Source organism: Molothrus aeneus, chromosome 2 (genome assembly GCF_037042795.1).
Source record: "Molothrus aeneus isolate 106 chromosome 2, BPBGC_Maene_1.0, whole genome shotgun sequence".
Taxonomy (NCBI): domain Eukaryota; kingdom Metazoa; phylum Chordata; class Aves; order Passeriformes; family Icteridae; genus Molothrus; species Molothrus aeneus.
Window position 1 is genome coordinate 88,884,299 of NC_089647.1, and position 25,556 is coordinate 88,909,854.

The window sequence follows — 25,556 nt, forward strand, 5'->3', positions numbered from 1 at the left end:
AATATTATTTTCTTCTGTGTGGACTTCAGGTAAATTTATTTTGTGCTTCTGAGGTGTTATGCTACTGCTGTTAATATTTTGTTGGAAAAAGAAGTTTTGGAAAAACCAAAGTGGTAGTTGAGGATGGAGAGATAAGCAGAAATCTTTGTTATTATTTGAGTCAATATGTCTTTTTTCAAAGAAGTGGACCTGGAAGCTATTATCTTGGGGGCAAATTTGGACAAGGTAATTGGCTTTGACCTTTTGCCAGATGTCTAACAGTTCCCCTCTCCCTTGCATCCAGATAAATGTCATGCCTTTAAGTTTTTGTTCCCTTGTTCTGCTTTCAAGAGTGGAGCTGCTTATGTAGCTAATCTGCGCTTAAAATTATTTCCACTTCTAACCCCAGTAGGACTCTCTTTTGGGGTATTCAGACAGAATTGACATAATTGGATTTCTGCCCAGATACTGTATTTAGATAGCTTTGGAGATGTCATTAATTTGACAGCTGCCATAGGAAATCTTTGTTTTGACTATTGTTACAGGGCCTGCAATGTTTCTATTGCATTTTCATTTGTAGTCTGCCACTGAACTGCTGTGATTAAAATGAGTAGAATAAGACACCATCAAATGTGTACAAGACATGAAAGGGGAAAAAAATCACTGCTAAAAACTTCAGATGGTAGGCTGTTGCCAAATTTTATTTGGGTATGATGAGATTCTGGAACACCTAGTTATCTTCCAAACACCAGTAACGGCACAGCCTGCAGCTAGAGCTGCTGTGTGCTGTGATGGAACCAAAGCTGCATTAACGCTTCTCTTGTTGCCAACCTAAAGCAAAGTTTCTGTGTGGTTCAGGCAAAAACTGCTTCACCTGCTTTTCTGATGGTTACTTGGAAGAAAAACCAGGTTTTTGGGGGGACTGTGCTCTTAGGAAGTGGAGGTCCTAGCAACTCGGCCATTATTTCCAAAAGGCAATGTGGATCTAAGGATCTTTGTCCTGCACGATGAACGTGGAGATTTTGCGCACTGCTGTTCTGCCATGTTCAAAGAGAATGGCACTGTACCACCTACCAAGCTGTATAAGTGGCAAAACCACTTCAAAATTCCATGTATTTGTCTTCCAGTTACCTTTGGCTCTTAGATGTGAACCTCTAGTTTGGTAGATTTGTACTTGAACCTTATGCAGGTTATTGCAATTTGAACCTTGTTGTTTTTCATCAGTTACATCATCAGAGGAGACTCAGAAAAACTTAAAATCGGAAATACCAGTTTTTCACAGCCTTTGATATACAAATAGACTCTGACAAAAATATCTTACTCCTCCCAAGATAGTTTTCATGAGAGCATTACTGACTACTAAAACCAGATATTATTTGAACCTATTCTGGTGTCAGTAAGGGATTTTTTGTTGAGTGGTCTCCCCTGCCTCAATTTTACTATTGCATTCATTCTAGTTTAGTGTCTGATTATGTGAGTTCTTCAGCCCTGTGCTTTTTGGCATTGTAAATGAAATACTAAGTTTAAGTAAGCAGTAGTTTTCTGCTCTTCTTGATGGTGGTGGTTTAGAGAGGTTTCTTTAATTTGCTCCTTCAGCTGAAGTTGTCATAGATTTCTTTACCTGAGGGCCAGGGAGCCTGGACTTCTTTCTGCTGTCCTGTCCAAGTCAAGTGGCTCGTTCATGCTGACAGTACTTCAGATGCAGTTTGCCTTAACAGAATAGGGCAGAGCTTGCAAAATCTTCAGTGTCAGATACTCTGCTTGGACAGTAATGCCTAGACCATCCTTATTCTTGATGGATGAGCATCTGGAGGAAGGATAAAACAGAGACACCTTCAGCAAACAGGCTCAGGTGTGGGGAATGATGGCTGTTGCTGATGGCAGCTTTTGCTGGGGAGTGCCCAAACCATGCCTTGTTCTTTCAGCATAAATTTAGCACTTGCCACTTTGCAGTTTGAGTTATCAAGAAGTTTCTGACAGTGGTTTCCTTGAAGACATCAGTCACAATCTGCTCTGTGCATTTCTTCTAGTTCTCTGTATCTGCCTGGTGGCTTCAAAGACAAACACTGACCTTGACCCTATCCCTCTTAAAATCACCATTGTCATATATTTTAGCACCAAAACAGTAGTGGCAGTATTCTTTTAAATTCAGACAGTGCTGTGTTCAATGTACACATAGGGAAAATTTTCTTCAGACTAAGAAAGAATGAATAATTTACCAGAATAGAAATTCTAATAAGGATTTCAGTCAGCCTTTAACTTGAATTGCCAGAAGGCTAAGTCTGCCTTACTTGACCCTCTGTGGCTGCTGGCACAGTCCATTTTCTGTTACATCTCACCCCAAAGCAAATCATCTCAAACTGTGTAACTCTGAGATCTATTTGCTTATTTTAAGTGTTAGTCATCTTAGCTATGAGTGGTAACCAGTTGTGTCTGCCTAGTGTTTCTCTGATACTGAGTTAATGTCACATTCTCTTGTGGTAGCTAATTCATTGGAATATGTGGTTTTCAGTTCTCTAAAAGGCACCTGTGAATCTTTTTCCAGTGGAGGTGTTAATTTTCAGTAATCTATGTGTGCAGATTACCAGATTACTCTGAAGAGTATATTAACATGCTGTTTGTGGTCATCTTCCACAGTCCTGAAATCCATAGGCATTGAGTTAAAAGCTCTGACTCTTGTAGAGAGGTTTGGAAGAACTAGTATAATTCAGTGGGTTGTATACATCTTTGCCTTTAAAATGTTTTACATAAAGGTGCAGTAGGAAAAACAGATTTGTGAAGGAGCTGCTTGGGGCTGGTAAGTTGCCCATCCTCAAAAATTCTGAGCTGATTTTATATTTAATGGAAAAGACTGTTGTACAGTTTTTACAAAAAAAGTATTAAATTATTGATAAGAAAAACGCTGAAGCTCAAATGGAGTCAGTTATTAAACTGTTTATGTTTAAAGCACTAGTTTATGAAATTCTTTCTAATGATAGATGCTAAGATGTTTCTAAAAATGGTATTTGTAATTTGAATAATAAAGCATCCTATTAAGAAAACCAAAAGAATTCTTATGCTCAAACCATGGCTCGAGAAGCTCACTTAGTGAAGTATTACCTAGGGCTGAAGTCTAATCCTTTCCTTTCCCTACAGACACTGTGAGACAAAGTTTAAGAACACCCTTGGTACATACAGTTCAGTTTCTGCTTATCTATGGTTATTGGCAGTTATAATTGGCAATGCAGGTCTTTCCACGTACATTTGTAAGGGTTCTTGAAGTGGTTAGAGCTGTCCTAAGCATGAATCAAGACTTTTGTTGCTTCTCCTATGTGGGCTTTAGGGGTATTTATCCATATCCTTACAGAGCCAGCTTGTAAACCCTTAAAAAAAGAAGATAAGAAAGGTTGCAAGCTCTGTTTTCTTACTGCAGATAAAGAAGAAGAAATAGGGGATTGATGTAAAATGGAGTTCGAATACTTCACTTTTTGCTGATAGTTCTTGAATAGGAATGCTAAAAAACCTGGAGCTATGATGGTGGCACAGCACCTTTGTTGTGAGCTTCCTTCAGCTTGCAGAGTAACTGGTCACAGCTTGCACTTATGTTGGTGCTTGATTTTTGGTCTGAACAACAGATATGTGGGGTTTTTGTCCTGGGGGTTATTTGCTTTTGAGACTGCAATATTGCATGTCTTCTCAGAGTTCATAGCCTTCCTGTTGGGGAAGCTTTCTGGCCACCCATTCATAATTTTTTGACTGTGCTTTATGTTTTTTTTTGCTGTTGTTCTTATGCAGGGACTGCTACAAAAGTTTGCAGCTCGGCATAATCAAATATGAATTAGATCATTATCAGGAGGTATCAAGATAGAAAATCCTGCTTAATCCAGGAATTTTAAAAATTGCATATTGCAATGAGTTTAGGTAGTAATTTTTATCAGTATTTAGATTTTTTTAGTAGCTCAGACTTCTGGAGCAGAGCTAGAGAATGTAAAAAGCATGGGATTTCTCTTAAAATAATGTAAATTTGTACAATATATGTTGTAGAAATCTCAGCAGATGCATCCACTAACAGATGTATCCCTCCTCATTCCTTTCCAGTTTAAAAAGATGCTAGTCATGCAAGTGATAAATAGGAAGCTTGCAATGGCAGCTAGGTTTTGAAAGACAGTATTTATTTTAAATACTGATTTTATTTAAACTACCAACCACTTGTGTGTCATGAGTATATCAGGTGGTTGTGCAAATATATGTAAAATATATTCTTGTTTTTTGGAAATATATGTGTACTCCAGAGAATATGCATTTTACTAAAGGAGTTAACTACAAGTCAGCATAGATTCTTTAATTGTGTGTGATTAAAATGTGAGCCATGCATGTTTTCTTTAGCTGCATTTCTCTTCCTATTCCTCCCCAAGTATATGTTTATTTAAAGAAGAAAGAGTTGTTTGAAGGACCAATGATACGTGTCTAAGTGCTTTCTCTTCGATACAAACAGCATGGCCAGAGGTGCACAGCAGCTCTTCCATCCAGACAGGAGCACAGAGAAGATGCACAACCTCCTGCCTGTGTGCTGTTCAATAGAGACATGAATTTCTTAGGGTAACCTGTGCAACCTCTGGCAATGGCTCCAAACCTGGACTGCTTAAAAAAGGCCATTTAAACACAGAAATTTGTCTTTGCTTCAAGGGCTAGTCCCATTTTTATAGCTGGCATACAAGCTCAAATATTTCCCAGTGTTTTAAGTATCTCACAGCCTTTTTTGCAAGCAAGGCAGTGAACCTATTCTTATGCCTCATTTCACTTGCTTCCTCACTGTTAGGGAACCACAATCTTAAGAGAAGAAAAGCTTAGGTGTATAGACTATATAGTATGAAAGGATTTTAACTCTTTTGTTGTTTTTTTTTTAATGTTCTACACATTGTAATGCAATGTTTTAATTTGCTGCCTTTTTGAAACCTGAAATATGATGTAAATTCACTTTTCCTTTTCCTTTTCTCCCTGTGTTTCATACTGACTCTGAAAGTGTATTACTATTTTAACCTAACCATTTTCTTACCTGTAGAAGAAGGTAATCGTAAGTGAGTTTTGAGACAATGTATATGACTAGGAGGTTTAAAATACGAAGCATATACTAGAGTATTAAAAAACTTGTTGGGTTTCTTTTCCCTTTAAACAAATTCAGGCATTGAGCTTTTGAGTGCTTAAGCTGATCTGTCTGCTGCTCCATGGAACTGGATTGTGCTTGCCCAATTGTCTGCATAGTTAAAATATTTTGAACATAGCCTATTTTAATGTAACTTCTTTTGAAATATCTGCCTAATGGAGAAGTCTTAATGGAATACTTTAATAGCCCAGAGTGGTTACCTGCAATTGCTCCAGTGTATTTCAGTCAATTACAAAGGAAGGCAATATTTAATGTTGGAGTGAAGCTAGATGGTGTAATGAACTGGCAGATTGCCAACTTGATCTTCTCCACAGGAGAATTTGTATTAATGTGATGCTTTTCATTTGTTCTCCAGAAGGTCACCAGTAATATGTCAATTGGAGTTAAAATTCCCACTCTGTGCAGTACAGGTTTATGGTCAGATCATTCTTGTGTATTAGCATATTAAGTATCAAAGAGATTATTTTAGCTATTTCATGTCAGAATTTAAATAGGAGGTGGTTGGGTATTGGGAAGAGAGCCTAAGAGAATTGTCATGGAAATTGTTGCTGTAAGGCTGAATCTGGATTTTAGCCATGGAGATAAAGAAAATGGGGCACATTAGAGCTATTAGTGAAAGAAGAGGTGGTTAATAACTGTGGAGGTTTCTTATAACGTAATCATTATAAGGCCACTAATTTATTCTGTGAAGTAGTAACCTTTATAATAATGTTCCTATATTAGATGTTATTGATATTTACCTTCTGGTAGTCATTTGCAAGCATCAAGTTCAAAATTTTATTTCTGACTATTGACAGAGGCTTTTTACTGTGAAACTTTTATAGTCCTTGTGTTTGGAAGAACTTGATTTAGAAAGCAAATGAATGACTAAAGTTAGTGTTGAAGGCTAGATAAATTTGTCTTTTTGCTTTGTGTGTTTGTAATCCCATGTTCATCCAATTCCTATATTCTGCCATTCCTATTCCTTGCCACAGTCTTCTGTTCTTCTGCTCTGGGCCTCAAGGGAAGTGTAGGGTATGGGGAGACTCGTGAGTGCTAAGGAGCTGTGGCATTTCACATGTGGCTGGGCTGACATTACTCCAGTTGTAGATGCATTGAGTTAGGCGTGGCAAATGGACATGGTGCTAAATGGTCCAGAAGTGATGGGCACTGGGGATACCATGGGAGAAAACTGCCCACCTCTGTGCCTCCATTTGCTTTGTTGACTTCCAAAAAAAGTTGTTGATTTCTCGAGTTTCCAATGTTGCACCAGTTTGTTTTTTAGGTGACCTAAGTCCTGTGTGCTGCAAAGCTTTTGAAGGTGATTCAAAATAATTTTGTACTCTAAAAATTTTACAATTCGTTCCCCAGAATGTCTGTGCTATCAAATATTTCTTTCTAGTCCTGGCTGTAGGACATAGCAGGAGAACCAGAAACTCCATGTGTGGTGCAAACTCTGCCGGGGGCAGGTAGTCCCAAACCCTAACTGCTGTTATAATTTTTTGACCCTTGAGAAGAAAGGTCCTGAACTTCTGTAACTGAGGATTGTTTCAAGGAACACGTTCTAAAGGAACATTTTAAATATAATTGAAATATTTGAGGTCTGGGTTTCCACCCTGAGTTTGTGTCACTTGGCAAATCTCAGCGTTTTGGGCAAAGCTTTGGACTGTGGGGGTGTGTGATGGAAATTGACTTCTCCTCTGGGGAAGTGACTGTTAGTGTGACTCCTAGCAGAAAACTTCCTCTGGCTCTTCCAAAGCCAAATGAAGATTTTTATCATGAGAAAAATAGAAAATGGGGTCACAATGCCACAGGATTAAACCCAAGGAGGACAGAGACCAGTCTGCATTTTGAGCTTGTGTGTCTGTTAGGTTAACAGAGATTTATTTCAATCTGAGCGTTGTTAGGAGTGCTGGTTTTTTGTGCATCTTCCTTTGACTATTTGCATTATCACCATTAACATTCCAAACTACTTTCAATGTGTTTTAATTGAGCTGCCAAAATAAAACCATTCTCACTCTACAGAAGGAAGTTAGCATTGTTATGTTGAGATAAACATGACTCATTCTTTTCTTACGTGTTCAGATGAAATTTGGACTCTTTTTTTTTCCCCCCAACTGTACTTCTCTATCTGACTAATAAATATAGGACTTGTTTTTCAGGTATTGATGATGAATAGTGCTGTTTTCCATCTCACTTTCAAACATATGTTCTATTTACAAGTGTGCATTTGTGAAGGTGGAAGCAATAATTAAGGGAGGCATTGTGTTTTTCTTTAAGGAAAACAAAAATGCCCTAGCAAAATCAGAGGCTTGGTACAGCACTTCAGTGATAGATTGTAATGAGCAGTAGATGATTTGTGAGGTAGGACAAGGAAAGATAGTACTATTTAGAAGATCTTGTACCAAAAAAATGAGGAGATTTTTATTTTCTCTTTTTTACTTCTTAATATTAAAAATATCCTTGTATTATTGACAGGAGAAAAACACGTACTACAAAACATTCAGCCAGCAGGAAAGTTTATTTGCTCTGCCTTGGGGTTTTAATGTTGCTTCATATATTAAAGCCTCTCTCCCATTAACTTGATATCTGTCCTGCAATTTCAATAGAGCAGTTTTCAGTGGGAACACAGTTAAGATCTCTAATTGGTTAGAAAAATTGATACAGCAAAGTGTTGTTGCCTGTGGTCTGAGTCTGCAGAGCACTGAAAACCCAGGTGGGACAACAGCTATTCCAGCCACCACCTGGAAGAGGAGAAGGGATTGGTCACCCTCGAGTCTGCTTTCTGCTCTCACAGGCAAATCTTCATTCAGGTGGTGAATTGGATCAGGAGGCTCTAGTGTTGGAATAACATTTTCTCATCATTTGCTATCCTCCGTTATTAATTTATTTTTTTTTAATCTTGTGTGCTTTTCAGGAGGGCTGGCAACAGTTTGTCTTCCCTTGCACTTGCTGGGGACCAAGGGGTGACCTTCCAGGAGCTGAGGGTCAGGGAGTCTCATGTGCTTTACCCCCTAACAATATGTTTAGGTTTAAATGTTTGTCAAACTGTGACTTTAGTAGTTCTCTTACTCCATCTATTAATGAATGGGAGAGTAAATCTCACTTTGAAACATTTGGGTAAGGTATTTATAATACCTTTGTCAATACTTCTTATTCTCCCCTCCCTTCATTGTTGTGCATGGGATCAGTGGGTGACTTGCTCCTTTGAAGTTAATTTCTTCATAGGAGGCTTTTGTAGAGTCACAACTGCTTGGAATCTGTTCAGAAAAGACTTTGAAGAGAAACATTTGTGCAGGAGTGGTCTGGGGTGGTTTAGGGGTTTTAACACACCATCCTTATGAGATAGAGGCTGCAGCACAAGAAGTTGCTGAGAATTTTTTTCTTCTTTTTGAATTGGATCTTAATGGGTTGACACAGCCTGAATTTCAGACATCCTGTGGAGTTAGAAGGGTCATTAAAAACAGAAACAAGTGTTTAAATACTTTGACCTCTCTTCTGAACAGTTACTTTTGTGGCTAGAAATACTTAACAGAACAGTGGAGGCCAGAAGGGACCTCTGGACAAGCCATGCACGTTCTGTCAAGGCTGAGGCTGCACCTTGGGGCCATGTTCAGTAGAATTTGAGACTCTCCCAGGAAGAAGACCCATCACTTCACAGGGTATATGTGGCTGTGCTTGGCCACCCTTGTGCCTTCTTTATATCCAGCCAGAATTTCCCTGAATGTGATTCTGTGACCCTTTGACAAGCTTCACCACTGCTGTCGGAGCTCTCTCGTTGGATCACCATCTCTTGTGCCAGAAGGCTTCAAGCCACATGTGGTAGTAGTAATCCAGCTGAATGACACATCTCTGTATATGTGAGGGCCTTCTGGATGGAAATACTTCACTGCCCCACAAAACTCCTGGCTATGCTTTTGTTGCTGTACCTCTTTTCCACGTGTAGAGACATTTTCTTTTTTTTAGAAAGTACAGTCAAGTTAAACTGACTAATACAAAAGTGAAGGAAACAGTAAATAATGGTGCTTTGTAAAATATATTCTTTCTAAAACTAGGCTGAATTTTAAATTCCATTTCTTGATTGATTTTTCTCTGTATTATGAAGGTTTAACTTGTACATAGTTTGGATTGTTTGGGGTTAAAATCAGCTTGTATTCATTGAGAGAAGTTAAATATGAAGATGGGGTCTGTTTATGCTAAACAGGTGGATCAATTTTAAGCCATTCTGCCCGCTCTTCAGCATCTCATAGGAGGTTTTGACAGCCTGAAAGCTAAATTACCTATTTGGAAATGTTCCAAGTTTAGTGCTAGAACTAAAATATATGTTTGTTGTTTCAGGCGGTGGTGTATAGAATTTTGTTGGAGAGTCCTGCCTTTCACTACCTGGATCCTTTTAACAGTGTGTCAAAGGTGAGTGGTTCAAGTTTGGTGGTTATTTTCATAACTTAAGATAACAAGTGAACTGGATGCATTGCTTGGTTTTGGCTTTTATGTAATAACAGTGTAGTTGTGATATTTTTGAATTTTTAAACTGCTGGATGAATTATTAAATAGCCTGTCTTTTTCTCTCCATGATCTGGGGCAGATTGGTTCTAGTTCTTACATTCAGAAAAAAAAATCCAAGAAAAAGTGATAGGTTCAGACTATTAATTGAGAACTCAATATTGCTTCCACTGTTTTATTTTTATGACTGCTGTCTCCTGCTACCTGCTGTTTTGACTTGGGATGTTTTCCCCTGAAGGTGCTGCCTGAAAGCACAACATGATGGTCTGGGAAGTATGGAGAAGTATCCATAAACCATGGCAGGGCAGGCTTCGTGTTATTCTTTGGATGAATTCTAAAAACTAAGTAATAGCTTTGAAAGTGTTGAAAGTATTGGGTGTAAAGAAGGTTTTTGTGTTTTCTGTGAGAGCAGAAGAGAATTGCATTTAGTGTATAGAGAGCATCCTGACTCTGAAGACCTGAAATAATCTAATGAAGCTGATGTTGCTGTAGAACATCTTTTTGTGGTAGAGTTTGGCTAGCTTTTTTCTTTTAATTTGTGCACCCTATTGTCAATTTCTAGTAGCTGTAGTTGGTCTCTGTGGCTTAGTAGGAATTTATTAACATTACTGCTATACCAAAAAATAGAAGCAAAATGGCAGAACACTGAATAAGCATTTGGCATTGTAGTAGCGCAGCATGGAATCTTGGCTTTATTCAGTAGTTTACCATGTGGATTTCTTACTTCTTACTCAAATTCTCTGTTTAAAAAAATGTTGCCTTCTTCAGAGGGAAGTTGTGAAGTCCAATTATTGACATTTTGGAACCTTCAAATGGAAAGCAATAAATTAAGTTGTTGTGTGCCTTGATATTTGCTGTGAGTTCTATTAAATACTTAATTTATTGTTATGAGACGTTGAATTTAGATTTATTGATTCAATAAAATGAAGGTGAACCACTTAGAATTAAAAATGCAATCCAGTCTTAACTATAATGTCTCCGTATACTTTTGCAAATTATTGATTTTCCTTTAAACTGAAAAGGAAATTCTGAAGTAATACTGAGATAGTGGGCTTTTGTACTATATTTTCAAATTATCTGACATATGTCTTTAAATGTACTGGAAAAAATTTGTAACCCTGGCCTTTCTAACAAATCACTGTAACCTTGAACACTTAGGTGTTTAAAGACTGATAGTGAGAACCTTTTGAATTAGTTTTCTTTAATAATTTTTCTATGATATATAAGTAGCAAAGTCAAAATATTGTTGAAAGAACTGTAAATGTGAAAACAAAATAAATACACAATCCTAAAGCAAATGATTAATCAAGCTTTTGACTTAGTCATTGTAAAATTATTTTTCTGCAATAATTTCTTTTCAAAGTTAAGCCAATATGTTATAGGCTATGGACTAAATTATGTATTTATTTCAAATGTGTAATATAAACCACAGAGTTTTATCTTTGGAATCTCTTACTTGTCCTTTTCTATAATAGTTTTAAGTTAAATATTCAGTGAAAATAATTTTAAAAATAGTCCACTGCTCACTTAAAGGAAATAGGTGTTTGAAGTCCTGGTTATGTACTTAGTCATCTTTATTTCTTGAGCTAGTTGCTGTGATATAGAGCATATTGAGCAATTTTTCTTTTACTCTTTAATCCAGTAAATGTGAAGGGTAACCAAACATGCCCAAAGTGGAGTTCTTTATATCAAGTGAAGGTTTTATGTATTTTGTCAAGAGGCTGTAAATAGGTAACAGCTCACTGAAAGGAGTTGAGGAAGAACTACCTGGACATGTCGTTTGGTGGGGTGTGCAAGGAGTGTCTCTCCTTTTGTATCTTTTTTTTCTCCTTTTTTATTGAAGAATGAGTGCCCGGGATATTCACTGTGTATGATTGGACCACACTCAGTTTCAGTAACAAAATCTAACCATATTAATATTTTGTGCCTTTTTCCATCATTTGTGTGCTTGTTTCTGCTGGACTTTATTCAGCTTGGTAAATATGTGAATCTGCAAAACCTGGAGCATTCTAATGTAGTTCCCAAAGGGAAATGAATGTGTAGGTCTAAGTTCAGTAAAGCCTACTTTTGTAATGCTTTGTTGAACCAGGATATAGTAAACCTTTTGCCCTTTGAAAAGGAAATGAAATGGGCAACAAAGTAAATTTTCAGAAATTACACTCCAAGTGCTTAAACTTCACCAAACTGCAGGCAATCATGTATCCTTAGAGGATTTTGTTGTGGTTATCAAGGTCTGCCAGGTGGCTTTTATGTAGCTGGACAAGCTGGCTTTTTTCAGTTGTTTGCTTTCCTCTCCCTCTCCTCTAATCATCATATTTTATGGAGTGGTATTCTGTACTTTTGAACTTGTCCCTGATTCACTTGCAGTAATATAATCAAAACCAAGATCTTATATTGTATTTTCACAACAAAATATTTTGAAAAGTTATTTCAGTATTGATATGTGCATTGAGCATTTTGTATCTTAGATCAAAATCTTTTCAGAAATGTTCTGTGATTTTTTGACACTTGATGAACTCATATGGAATGATTGGTTCTTTGGAGTTACCTCTGTATATGAGAGTGAGATTGTTAGATGAGATCAGAATCAAACTGGTACGAGCAAAGTTATCGATGTCTTCATACTCAGCAGATTTGTCAAAGGCTGCAGTACCACAGTATAGAATAGAAATCCTTGTCTGTAAAGATTCTAAGAGCAGCCATGATAGAGATGAGCTCCTCACATTTTGAGACAGGGGACCTGCACACAGGTTCTGACCAATTGAGCCTTCTCCGCTGTTTGAGAGGAAAAAGCACCACAGGCATTTCAACTTGTTGGAACTGTTTGTGATACTGTATCAAAATATTTCTTGGTATTTTTCTGTGATTCAGCATGTTTGTAGTTGTTGATTTTGGATATTTTTTAACCCAAGGAAAATGATACCTATTCTCAGTGTTTCATATGAGTTAGTTGTGGGAAACTTTGATTCTGACAGTTACGAAGAGAATGAAAGGTATGTGCTGAGTGGATGTCTGGATTCCTTTCTCTTAAAAAAATATTCCTGTAATTATGCCAATTCTCTCAGGTGCCCAAAGTGATTGTAAGACTTCGAATGCAACTTCAGTGTTACTTAAATATATTTACAGACATTTAGTACAATAAATGAATTTATAGAATACTGCCTGTTACATTATGCGAGTGGCATAATACTTTCTAACCTATAATTGAGGATGGTAGGGAAGAACACTTTCAGCCCACTCTTACACTTCCATTACCACAGGTATGCACTTCAAATTAATTGACCTTCCCTAAATTACATTATTTTAGTATTTCTTTTTTTAGATTTTTCTTTCCTACATTTTTTTGTTTCTTTGTAGTAATTGTAGCTCTTTACTGGAACTATGGGCATGTTTTAATTTAGTAATAATATGAAAGTTAAGAATCAGTTGTCTACATTTTTCCAGTTCTGATAGTTTCAGGTGCAACTCATGTTTGTAGGTATCAGCAGTACCTGTTACAGCCCACAAATGTCCTTTGCAGTGTGCTTTAACTGCACTCCATATGGATTCCTCATCAGAGAACACTGTTCAGCTTTCATCAATGCAGGAAAATTAATTTCAGTAAAAATATAACAATGACCACATTTCTTTCATGATGGAAGTAGTTTTGGCATATGATAGCTAATGTGGACTTTGTCTGTCTTGTCATCCAGCTTGTCAGTTTTTCAAATGGTTTGGTGTGTCATCTGGATGTTGAAGTTGGTGAATTTCACAGATGGGAGGAATATTTAAAAGTTAGTGTGGTATATTTCTTGTGGAATTCTGTTTCTAATAATTTGGCTAATTAATCTTGGATTACAATTACTGTTTGCACTGTAGTAACAAAGCTTCAATTGTACTAAGCAGAGAGAACTGAGAAAATGAGCTTGTCCTGTTGTTTATTTTTTAAGCCAGTAGCAATGCAAAGTATAGAATACCATGCATACAGATGCAAACCTTTTACACCTCCTTTTTCCTTTCCCTGATTTTAAGTTTGAGAGCCTTACTTGAGACATCACAGGCTCCTTGCTGTCTTGTGGACTGAAGCCCCACTTTCCTTTGTGCTGTCTTTTCACACCCTTTTGTTTCAGGGATCGCCTGCAGCTCTCATCCCTCCTTATTCTGGAGGCTGTTGCTTGTGTCAGCTGCTTAGTTGTTCCCGGCAGTGGAGCCTTGGTGTTAGCCTATTTTCTACCTGCTCCATCCTCTCTTTTATCCCCCCACCCTTCTTTTAAATGATCCTTCTCCTGATTTTTGATTCAGCAGCTTTATGTGTAATCCTTCCAGGTACTGTTGTTGCCACTCAGACTGTTTTTTTTCTTACTGGTTTGGGTCCTTGAAGTTTTGTAGCACACCTTTTCCTTGTGACTGCTTGTTCCACTTTTTCCTATTAATATTTAAAATTTACCAGTAGCCTGATTTTTTTTTTTTTACTGTTCAATACCATCAGACATGTTCATATGTATGAGGTAGAAATCTGCCTTATGCAAGCAGCTACGGCAGGTGATGTCAGAGAGATTATTTCCCTGAAGCAGCAGTGTGTTGGGGGATCCAAATTTTCCCAAGAGGGTGATTTTGAATTCTCTGTCTTGCACCAAAATCCATAGTTCTTAGCACATTCCCTGATAAGCTCAGTTGTCTCATACCATTAGTTCTCAGGTTATCACATACCAGCTCCAAAAATGCTGTTGAATGAGGGTTAGACTTCTCTTTATATTTGATCTCTGAATTTGTTTTTCAAGATTAAACAGTCAGAGTATTACTTTTCCTTGCTTAGTTCTCCCTGAAGATTACTGAATGGTATTTTCTGCCAGCCTTAGATTTGCATGGGATCTGGAAAGGTCTGTTCCATTATTGCTGGGTAGAGGGCTGGTTTATGATGGTGAAGATCGGGATGCATGGTGACGTGAAACATTTATCTCAAAATGAAAGGGTGTTGACATCCATGAGTTTACTTGGATGTTTGGGCTAGAACTATAAAACTTGTGTGTGTATATATGTTTATAAAATTGATTTTGAAACTACCTCATAAGCAAGACTTTGACAATTGTGCTCCACAGAATTTGAATTTACTGTCAAAGGGATGATAGAAGCTGGCATTCTCAGCTGCTGGCTTGCACTCCAGGCACTCTTTGGATGCATGGTTGCTGTAACATACTTTCTGCAGTGAATTACTGAAACTTCAGGAAGTCGTGAGCTGTAAATCTTCTTCCATGTGACTGCTCACACATTGTTTTGTGGCCAAAATGGACGTGTCCCATTTGTGTGCTGGGCTTATGTCCATTGTGTGAAGAGCAACTGCTGTTTTGTATTCTTCAGGAAAAAAAATGATGGCAGTGAGATCTTAAGCCCGCTGGTTGTTGTGACCTGCTTCCTGCCTGTGGTTTAGGAGAAGGGGAGAAAAAGGACAGCACAAAGTAGGTCACTGGTCAGCTAAAGATTCTGGCCTGTAGGTGGGTGGCTGGGCATTTTGGAATTTCCACATCCTGAGTCAGTACCCTAACTAATCCTGAAAATTTCTAGAAAATAAGAGAAAGAAAACTGAGGGCAATATTTGATGAAATTACATAGTCCTGCTTAGCTTTACAGACTATAGTTTGGTTTCAAGGTGGAATTTTTTGAACTCAAATAACAATACAGACCAAGACTTGTTCCTCAGAGTTTATTTTGCAAGAAGCTAAAGAACAAATAAAGTAAAAATGCTTGGTATTACTCACTTTAAACAGTCAGGGATTCTATGGTAGAGGAAAGGAAAAGTGATGTCTCTTCTAGAAGTTCTTCCTAGGGTCCAGAGAAGGAAGGGATGAGTATATCTTCCTACTTGTTCCTATTATTTTTTTTCTCTATTTTCTCTACATTTGATTTTATTCTCTTGTTACCTTGAGGTGATTTGTGAATTTTTACATGCTGGCTCCTATTTTTGTTTAGTCATGGGATTGTGACCTGCTGCTCCGTTAATACACTGTGCTACAGCTTCCAGTATTTGTGTGTCGGTTTTTGTCAGAACGCCTTTCCTTGAGGCTTGATCCAGATTTGGTAACACTGTTGTCTTGTTTGAATAAGGTCTGAGTTAGATAATGAAGAAATTGCCTACTTCTGTTGTGCCGTTACTTTTAACAGGGCTGTGGTCTGTTGCTTTTGGATATTGACTTCACGTAATGCTTAGCACTTGACAACATCTTGTAGTACTGTAGTATTTTGTATGGCTTCCAGCTGAACAGGTGTTTGAGAGCAATGGCATAGTCATTTTTATTGAAAATCAGTAGCAGTATAAATTTTTTAATTTGTACTAATCTAGAAGGAACAAGAACTCTGTGGTTAAAGGTCCACATTTCAGACCTGTGGTTTTGAACCTGTCTTTTCCTTTATTTAATCTTTGTTCTTGTACAGATGTTAATCCTCACAATCTCTGTCCATGTTTGGAAATCATTTGGCTGCTATTATTTCCCTTTCATTTTTGTTGATGCATTTTATTGTTATCTGGTGGGAATAGGGAAGAAAATATGTCTGTGAGCCTGTGAGGGTAGAATGTCTCATCAGTGCAAGAGTACATAACATTTCTGGATGAAAGGGAATGTGATGTAGCGGCCAAAACCAAATGTTTAATTTTGAACCAAGTTATTCCAGAGAGGTTTTATTCAGGAAAAGCAAGCTTTGGAGAAATTTGACAGAAGAAAAAAATAATAGGAGGAGATTTAAAGGTATTTGGAAGTACTCCATTTTGTTCAAGCACTGAAGGTGAGAGTAGGAATGAAGGAGGATGACAGTCCGGCATCACACGGCAGTGTTGGTCTCTCTTGAATGTATATTTTGCTCTTAGAAATGTAGACTTTTCTAATTGATTATTTTTGCTTTTGGGTAACTGTTTCTGTGGAAAAAGTCAGATATTCCTCCAGTGAAAATTTACTTTCAAAAGCTTATCCTTTTGAGCAGCAGATCTGGTGCAGTGGAAAATTGTTTTGGGCTAATAGCAGTGGAACAAGTTTTGAGATTGTCTGTGTAAGCCGTCTTAGAGCAGCTGGCACCTGAACTGCAACATAAGAGCTCAGAATAAGGAGCATCTTCCTAACGTACTTACAGAAGCATGTGTTCTCTGGAGCACTCCTGGGGTTTTAGAAAATCCCCTTTCATCCTCTTCCCTCTTCTCTGAAAGGTGTTTCTCTCTTGGCTTTGTGTCCCTCTCCATCAGCTGAGGAATTAGCAAAAGGTAGCTGCTGTAATTGTGTAGCAGAGCACTCATAAGTACAATTTTTTGGAAGAGATCCTCATTTAAACTGGAGGAAGATATTAAAGAAATAATTGGATTGAAAGAAATGAATGCTACCAACAATCCAGACCAAAAATGTGGTCTTGGTTTTAAATTTACAGCATTCTTTCAAAGTTATAGGACAAGTCATTTTGAACCTGTTTGTTTAGGAAAGTTTGAGGGATAGTGTTTTCTCTGTATTTATGCTTTGGTAGCAGTGAGAGGATTCCTTGTATTGGCTCTGAAATGCTATTAGATGGAAGAATAAGTAATTTTAAGGGGAGACTGGGATTGCCATTTCTTGCCTAGGCTTACACTTTCTTGGTTAGCACAGCAGTCAGAGTGACTGACAAAAGACTCGTGAAGCTGCAGCATTCACTCGCATCTCATAAAAGATCCAAGACTGTTTCTTTATTTAAATTGTGCTTTTACTGGGTGCATGTCCTATCAGGAAATTAACAGCATAGATTCCTGAGTAACTATCTCGTGTTCCAGTTGTTTTCAAGAAGATGTACAGATTTAGACAGGAATAAATGTAATAGTGTTAGCTGTCTCTTAATGAAATCTAACACTGCATCTTTCAAGCTGCCTCTTTGGTTACATCCATAAGCACAGAATCAAGAATGATATCTTATGTCCAGTGATTATTTTTACCTGTACTATTCAAAGACCTTGCTTCTAGAAAGTAGATTTCTGCCTGAGAAACTCTCCTAGATATGAGAAATAAGTGTTCATTAACCACAATTCAGCTTTGGAACTTTGCCTTGAGATTTAAGTTGGGGAGTATCCTTTTTTCCCCCCCACTTCTACATGCACCCTTTCATATTGGGTAAAAATTTTGGTCTAGGTGACCTGTAAAGAAAATCCAGGAATCTAAGAATTTATTCAGCATTCAAAATGACAGTAAACTGGAAAGTTTACAGGTGCAGAGTCTCCAGTTGCCAAGGTTTACAGGACCTTTAAATTAATTAGTACTCTGTGGACTAGAAAGTTTAAAATTGTTATAACAAAATAGTTTTCTCATTTTCCTGCTGTTATGAGGTAGATTGATGGGGCAATTTTTGGAAAAGCAAATGATAAATTGCTTAAGACTATAGAGTGAATGTTGTCTAGGAATGGCCAATATATTCTTTTTTTTTTTCCCTTAAAAACTTTGGAAATAAATGGGTTTTTGAACTGAACAAACATCTCTTCCTCTTTCTAGTTAAAAAGTGAATATATGATTTTTCCATTGGGGAACAGAAGGTCAGCAGTTCAGTTTTATTTTCAGCATTTTATAGACAGTTTAAAGTGAAATCCCTTGAAAAGTAGGTAGCGGTGTTTCAAGGGATTAGCAGTAAAACATAGCAATCCACAGTGATTCTGAGCTTTGTCCTTCTGTGTGAGATCAAGGTTAAACTTCTTATGTCTGAGGACTGTTCTTTGTTTATACAATACAGAAATGTTCTAATACTTCCAGTGAAGTATAACTCCTGCAGACCATTGAATGTTTGAGCTATGGGAAAAGAAGCAGCAGTGGAAGCAAATCTTTCAAACAGTTTATTATTTGGAATCTTGAAAGAAATTCAAGGATGTCTCCTTTATAAAATCTCATCGTGTTCACCATGTCCTGCGTGGCTGGCTGGTTTAATTTTGAGAAGGAAGGTTTACTGATAGTAAGGATGAAAGTCTGTGAACAGGAGTATACATAATTTCTTCTTTCACAGAGCATGGATCACCAGTCTGTCATATAGCTAAGTTTACCTAAATGTCCTCTCAGTAGAGTGTCTGGACTTTTTTTCTGACCTTGTGTGCTTGGCTCCCTCCTACTCTGTTTTTGTAAAGAGCTGTGGCGAGCTTGTTAGGTGTGAAACGGTTTGTAATTTTGTCTTATATAGACACCTAAGGTATGTTTTATTCTTCCTGGACTTTCCCTTCTCTTTTATCTTGTTTGTTTTTGGTTTCACGTGTTACTGAATAGAGAGGTGAACTTAAATGCTGTCTGCTGGGAGAAGTGAAGAGAGAGCCATCCAGAGCAACAGCAACAAACATTAAGCTTATCTGTGTCTCTGACTTTGTAGAAACACTGAAACACCCATAAACCCAATGCAGAGATATGGTCATTAATCATTGCTGATTGAGAGGTGAGATGAGATCTCCTTTCCAAAAGTTTTCTTTGGGGCCAAAGAGTTTATTAACTGCATCATTTTTTCTGGAACTGCTTTTAAAAGAATTCAGGAAAAGGTGAACCAATGCTCTTTTCTGGCCCTCTTGCTATAACTAAATGTGATGGTAGTTTGAGATTCTGTTGTGTTTACTCTGCAGCCAAGAAAAATGGGCCAAAAAAGCCGCCATCTTTCTGTTTGTCACATGTTTTTAGTCAAAAGGTCTGAAGATGTACTCTCTGCACAGTCTAGGTATTCCCACTGCTGTCTAGAATGTACCATTGCTCTTGGTTGCCTCAAAATAAAGCAGGAAGACTTTTTGCACTAATAGTGGAAAAAGTCACTGCAGGTTGGATCATTCAGAGTCACTGCATTTGCATTAAGCTGCTGATGGAGGCAGAAAAAAGCCTTGCAGCTGCTGCCTGTACTTGCCTGAGCCCTGCCTGCTGCTGGGGATTGCAGCAGCAGGTGCAGGAAAGGCAGCTTGAGGGCAGATGGCACAAGCACAGGGAGGGCAAAGGCTGGAGGAAGGGCTGGCCAAGACGAGGGATATTAGCCAACTGTCTGTTGTTGGAGTTGCTTTATATTCAGGTTTTTTTTTTTTCTTCTCATCTTTCAACAAATTAAAATCAGCAAAGATGACAGTTCACATTCCCTGTGTTTTTTGGTAAGTATATGATAAAAGGGCATGGAAAAATGTATAGTCTTCAGGATGGAAGGAAATACCTTCTTCCAAAAATACAGCCTGAGATGAAACAGTAAAAATCATCTTACTGTAAAAATCCTCTTGTTGTTTTTTGGGTTTTTTGCTTGGTCTCTAGAAGGTTGCCAGTACTGTCTGTTAATCTTCGTCCTGTTTTCTGAATGACATAGAGATACACATTTCTTAAAAACATCACACATCCCAAACAAACTGAAACATGTTTGTTTGGTTTTCTTAATCCCTCAAGGTTGTCATCCCATATTTATGGAAAGATTTGAGCTAGGTTTTTCTCACAAGCCCTTTGCTCTGTCTGTTGGTGACTACACTAAGCTTAGTTAAAGACATAATGAAATGTTTTCTCTGTAATTTCTATTACTATTGCTATTTATCTTCTAAGCATAGGTAAGTTATAAGGCTTGTAGCTAGTACTGTGTAACTATAATATGTGCTGCTATAATACCAACTTGTTCCTGTAGAATACCAGCTTTTTGCCCTTTGAAATAGAGCTTTAAATTTAAATCATCTTTCAGAAGCTGAAAACGAACACTGCCTACTTTATAACAGTCATACTGTTCCAAAAAAGGCTACAGAAATATCCTTTTCAAGTAAAACATCAAAAGACTTTAAAAAACTCAGTATCCTGAAACAGTAGAGCGTTTATCACATAAATAGAAAAGATTATACTTAGTATTATGTGTTTTAAAGTCTGCCACATTGATTAAGCATTTGTTTCTTGAACTGTACCAGATGAGGAAATTTTGTGGTATAGCAGTATTACTAATGAAAATCTTAAAAAAATATTGAACTGAGAGGGTTAGCTTGTGTGAAAGTCACGACATAAAACAAGAGCACATAAAATTACAGTGGTATTGCACGATTAGTAGGCCAGAACTTAGATTTGTGTTCTGATGTTGCAGCAGCCTACCTTATAACAGCCTGGATGGCTTTCTCTTTGTACCGCCAGAGAAGTTAGCAGCCCAAAGTATCTGTTAGTTTTCATAGAATATTTAGGGATGGAAGGGGCCTCTAAGGGCATCTAGTCCAACCCCTCCTGCAGTGAGGAGGGACATCTTCAAGTAGATCAGGCTGCTCAGAGCCCTATCTAATCTGACCTTGAATATTTCCAGGGATGGAGCATCTAGCACACCTCTGGGCAACCTGTTCCAGTGTTTCACCAGTCTAATAATAAAATTTTATTTTTTTTTTTATATCTAGTCTAAATCTACTCTCTTTTAGTTTAAAACCATTGCCTCTTGTCCTATCCCAATAGGCCATGCTAGAAAGTCTGTCCCCATCTTTCTTGTAGGCCCCCTTTATGCAGTAGAAGATTCTATAAGGTCATCTCTTCTCCAGGCTGAACAACCTCAACTCTCTCAGCCTGTCTTCATAGAGCCCACTGATCATCTTGGTGACCCTCCTTTGTACCTGTTCCAACAGTCCCATTCTATCTGTGCTGAGAGCCCCAGATCTGGATGCACTATTCTGGGTGGGGTCTCACCAGAGCAGACTAAAGGAGCCAGAATCACCTTTGACCTGCTGGCCATGCTGCTTTTGATACAGCCCAAGATGCAGTTGGATTTCTGGGCTGCAAGTAGACATTCCTGGGTCATGTCCAGGCTTTCATCTACCAAAGCTCCACAGTCCTTCTCTATAGGGTTGCTCTCAATCCCTGCATCCCTCAGCCTGTACTGATAGGGAGTTGCCCTGATCCAGGCATAGTACCTTGTACTTGGCCCTTTTGAACCTCCTCAGGTGAGCATGGGCCTGGTTCTTGAGCTTGTCCTTGTCCCTCTGGATGGCAACCCATCCTTCAGTTTTGTCAGCCGTAGTTTGGTGTTATGTGTAGACTTGCTGATGATGTGCTCAATTCCCCCATCTGAGTCACTGATGAAGACATTGAACAGTGCTGATCCCAGTATGGACTCCACTTGCCTCTGATCTCTATCCAGACACTGAGCCATTGATCAATGTCCAAATACCCTCTGGATGTGACATCGAGCCAATTCCTCATCCACTGAGTAATCTATGCATCAAATCCATATCTCGCCAATGTAGAAAGAAGGAAGGGTGTTGTGGGGGACTGTGTACAGACAACATCTGTATCCTTTCCCTTATCCACAGTTGTAGTCACTCCATCATAGAAGGCCACTAAGTTGGTCAGGTAAGGCTTGGAATTGGTGAAGCCACATTCTCACATAACCATTAGCAATTTTATTCCTATTTGGTATTTTCCAAAGTCTTATGTTGTATTTCTTCTTGCAGCTTTTGACATTGTATGCCTCAAATTATGAATCTGTATTAGTCTGAATAATGGGCAGCTGTGACTGTGAGGTGACTTTGGCTTTCAAGAAAGGCAGAAAAATGTGAGCTGGAAAATTGCCTTTACTGCCCTCATTGTGCTTGGCAGCCCCTTCTTTTGAGGGCATCCCCGCCAGTCTTGTACAACAGATACTTGTGCTACACCTTCTTGCTGAAGTGGAGCTTAGAGAGCTGGAAAAACCTACAGACATCAGATATTGATGTCACTAAGAATCTGGACTGCAAGCAAAACATAAGTGGTCTTGCTCAGGAGATGCAGCCTTTTTGTTTAACACTATTCCTTTTTCCTTAAATGTTGAGTTTACATTTGAAGCAGTCCCTGCTTGCTTATTTCACCTGAGCAGACTCATTCCTGTGATAGACATCATGAAAACTTTGGATGACAAATTTTCTTACTAACATCTTTCTTACTAACAAACTATCTTTTTATACATTCTTAGATAAACACACAAAGATTTTGTTTTTGTTGAATGGTAAAATGCTGTACTGACTCCTTAGCAGGAAAGACGTATTTCTGGCTGTTTCTAACATATATTCTTCTTTATTTCTTTGTCAGCCTTTTTAAAAGACTTTTAAGCCACTTACAAGACAAAAAAAGTGTTTAAGTTCTGTGCTCTATTGGAGCTGTGCAGAAATTCGTTACCGCTAAACTATTCTTGAGGTTTCCTGTTTTCAGTTGTTCTGCAATGTGAGATACAAGGTGCCAGTGTGTAGCTGCAGCTGTATTAGAGATTGGCTTATCAGATCTCTTGTGGGGCCAGGAGAGGCCAACCTTGCCTGGCAGCTGTCACAGGCATTTGGCTGCAGGAACAAACTCCAGCTCTCACACCACTGTGCCTGTAAACAGTGGCTGGCCACACCAAGGGGACAGGGTCTGAGGTGTGTAGGTAGCAAGGTCAAGTTAGTACAGCTCTAAACTGCTGGTTAATTATGAGTGATCCTTCACCTTTTTTGGAGATATACCACCCAATTATGTTAACAAGAAGTATCATCTAAAAGCCCCATGCTTTGTGTGCCTGTAGAAGGGGACTGTGGCAGGGCTGTCCTGCCTGGGTGCGCAGGCTGTAGCGCCTCTGGTGCCGTTAAGTGTTGCACCAGCCTCGATCGCCCTCACCCTTTCTTTTATAATTATGCCTTTCTGGTTGTTTTTTTAAAATTTTTTTACCCTTAAGTGACTTGAAAGGAAACCAAGCATTTTTTGTGCTTTAGAACAAATGTCTCAGTGCTGCCAGGAAAGCTCATGGCACCTACTGAGCCTGCCTTTGAGTCACTCCTGCATTATAGCTGGGGCTATCCCTCAGCTGATTGATAAATCTGTCCAGCTTGGGTGGATGGGTAGACCTAAACCAGGATCTCAAAAGAAGTGGAGAAAAGGAATTTAGAGAATACCTAAAGCTGTAATAGCTTTGTGGATGTTTCTGATATCTTGGGGTGCATTGGAACATTAAAAGTGTTTTAATTTTTCTTATACTTTTATATGCTAGTTAATGACAAAGAAGAAAATGGTTGTCTCTGAAAAATAATCCCATATGTAGAAATAAGTATTAAACCTTTTCTTCCTGCATCATGTACAGTCAACTTAAGATTCTATCTAATTCTGTACTTATACTTTTGCTAATATTTAAATTATTCCAAGGCAGTTTTAATACCTTTTTTATAGTTCTTGATGAGCTGAATTTTACTTTTTTCAATACTTTCAGTGTGCATTTCTGGACTTGAGCTTATTGCTGTCAGTTTTTCCTTTTCATGGAAAGGACCAGGGAGAGGGGACACAGAAAACCTCTAGAGCTTTTTATTTCACTTTTTTAACAGATTTTTTTTAACCAGTTCTTCTTTGGTAAATGCTAAATTGTGAGAGTAGGTTGCAAATTGTAATAGAACATTCCTCCTTTGCAGTGGATGAATTTATTTACATCTTTGTTCACATTTATTTTTTACGACCTTCCACTCATCTTTGTTTTCAGCTTTGGAAAACTGACCCCCTAAAATACAGACAGCAGCATCTATTGATGGTGATTGTGTCTTCAGTTTGCACATCAAAGTAAATTAGATAATAATTACTTGCACTTACTCAGCTATCAGTTTTAGTTCTGTAATCAATGCATCCTAATGAGACCTAATAGTGAAATCCCCCAAATTAATTGTCAAGCTTGTGCCAACACAGTCAACTATTTTAGGTTGCCTGGATGTGGGGGGTGTTTTTGCTCAGGTATGGGTTTGACACCTCAGAACCACATAGCTGGGTGATGAATGCTTGTTCACTACATCTATTTAGTTAACTTCCTTTAAAAAAGAGAGAGAGAAGTCTGATGCAGTGACCTCTTTCCAAAGAAATGTGTCTCTTGGGGTGAGTTGACACACATTATATGAAGTATTAAAGTGTTAAACTGCAAAAGCGGTTAGACAAAGTGGCCTTTATGCGTTCCATCTTTATTTGTCCAAGCACCAGCAAATAGCGCAAGTAACAAAGCATGGAAGGGGTTTTACTAGTTAAAACAAAGGTTATAATTATAACAACTGGTAATCATTTTCTTGTAGCAATCATTAGAAATATGTCTTCCTTGATTTAGGTTAACTTTGGTGTTTGAATGAAGGAGGTGATATTTTCCTGTTTCTGCTGGAGATAGCTAAAATATATCCAAAAGGTGTATTCTTTTTCACAAGTGTTTATTTGAATTCACATTACTCATTCTTTTTAATACCTTCTGTGTTCTGTATTTGTGTTAGTGTTTTACTGGTCCTTGAGAACTGAACGAAACAATTTCAAATGTAAAGATGTGTTTTTTTTAAATCTTTCTCTATGTCAAAACTATTAATCTAGGCTGATGTAAAAAAAACTAACCACACACCCACTCATGCAACAAAGAAAAAACTGTAGGTGAAAACAAAACTTCAAATTTCCTGAAACTGTAGGCAGGTTTACCAGAGATTGCATCATCATAAACAAGAAAGCTTCAGATTTAGAGTGTACTTCAGATGAAGTGATCTAACAGAAGTTATTAATTGCAGAATACAGTAAGCATATCCAGGTACTATAAAACAAGTCTATATGAACACAGATTTTTATAAATTTGCTTTCTGCAACTATGTTACTTTAGAGGACCAGATATTGCCTATTTACCATAGCTTATGAAAGATTAAACCGTTGTGCACTAGATAGCCAGCTTGTTAGCAACAGATGCTGCATGGTTCAAAACACATTTTGATTTTTCAGAGTTTGGGGATAGGAGGAAAGGTTTTTCAGCCTTCAAATCTTAGAAAAAAACATGATACATCATTAGGTAGTTTTCTATTCTTCCCCTGTAATTAACTAAATATCATATCATATGGTATCATAAAGATCATATAGTAATTCTGTTTTACTTAATATTGTATAGCAATTAGATGGTTTATGTCCATCAGTGTCATGTAAAAGCCTCTGTATCAATTCTGTCCCTTTCTTTCCATGTGTCTTAAGAAGACATGCAGTTCCAGAACAGTCTGTTATATCAATTGGCACTGCCTATTATTAGAATTTTTGCT

The 25,556-nt window shown here is 37.9% G+C and overlaps 1 protein-coding gene across 2 annotated transcripts in view; it reads left to right on the top strand.

The window, feature by feature from the left end:
- Positions 1-25,556, top strand: part of NCK2 (NCK adaptor protein 2) — an 84,540-nt gene that overhangs the window by 22,486 nt on the left and 36,498 nt on the right. For both annotated transcript variants that reach the window (XM_066545260.1, XM_066545261.1), the window contains exon 2: positions 9,440-9,511. The gene's annotated coding sequence lies outside the window, so the exon portion shown is untranslated. The remainder of the gene's footprint in view (positions 1-9,439; positions 9,512-25,556) is intronic.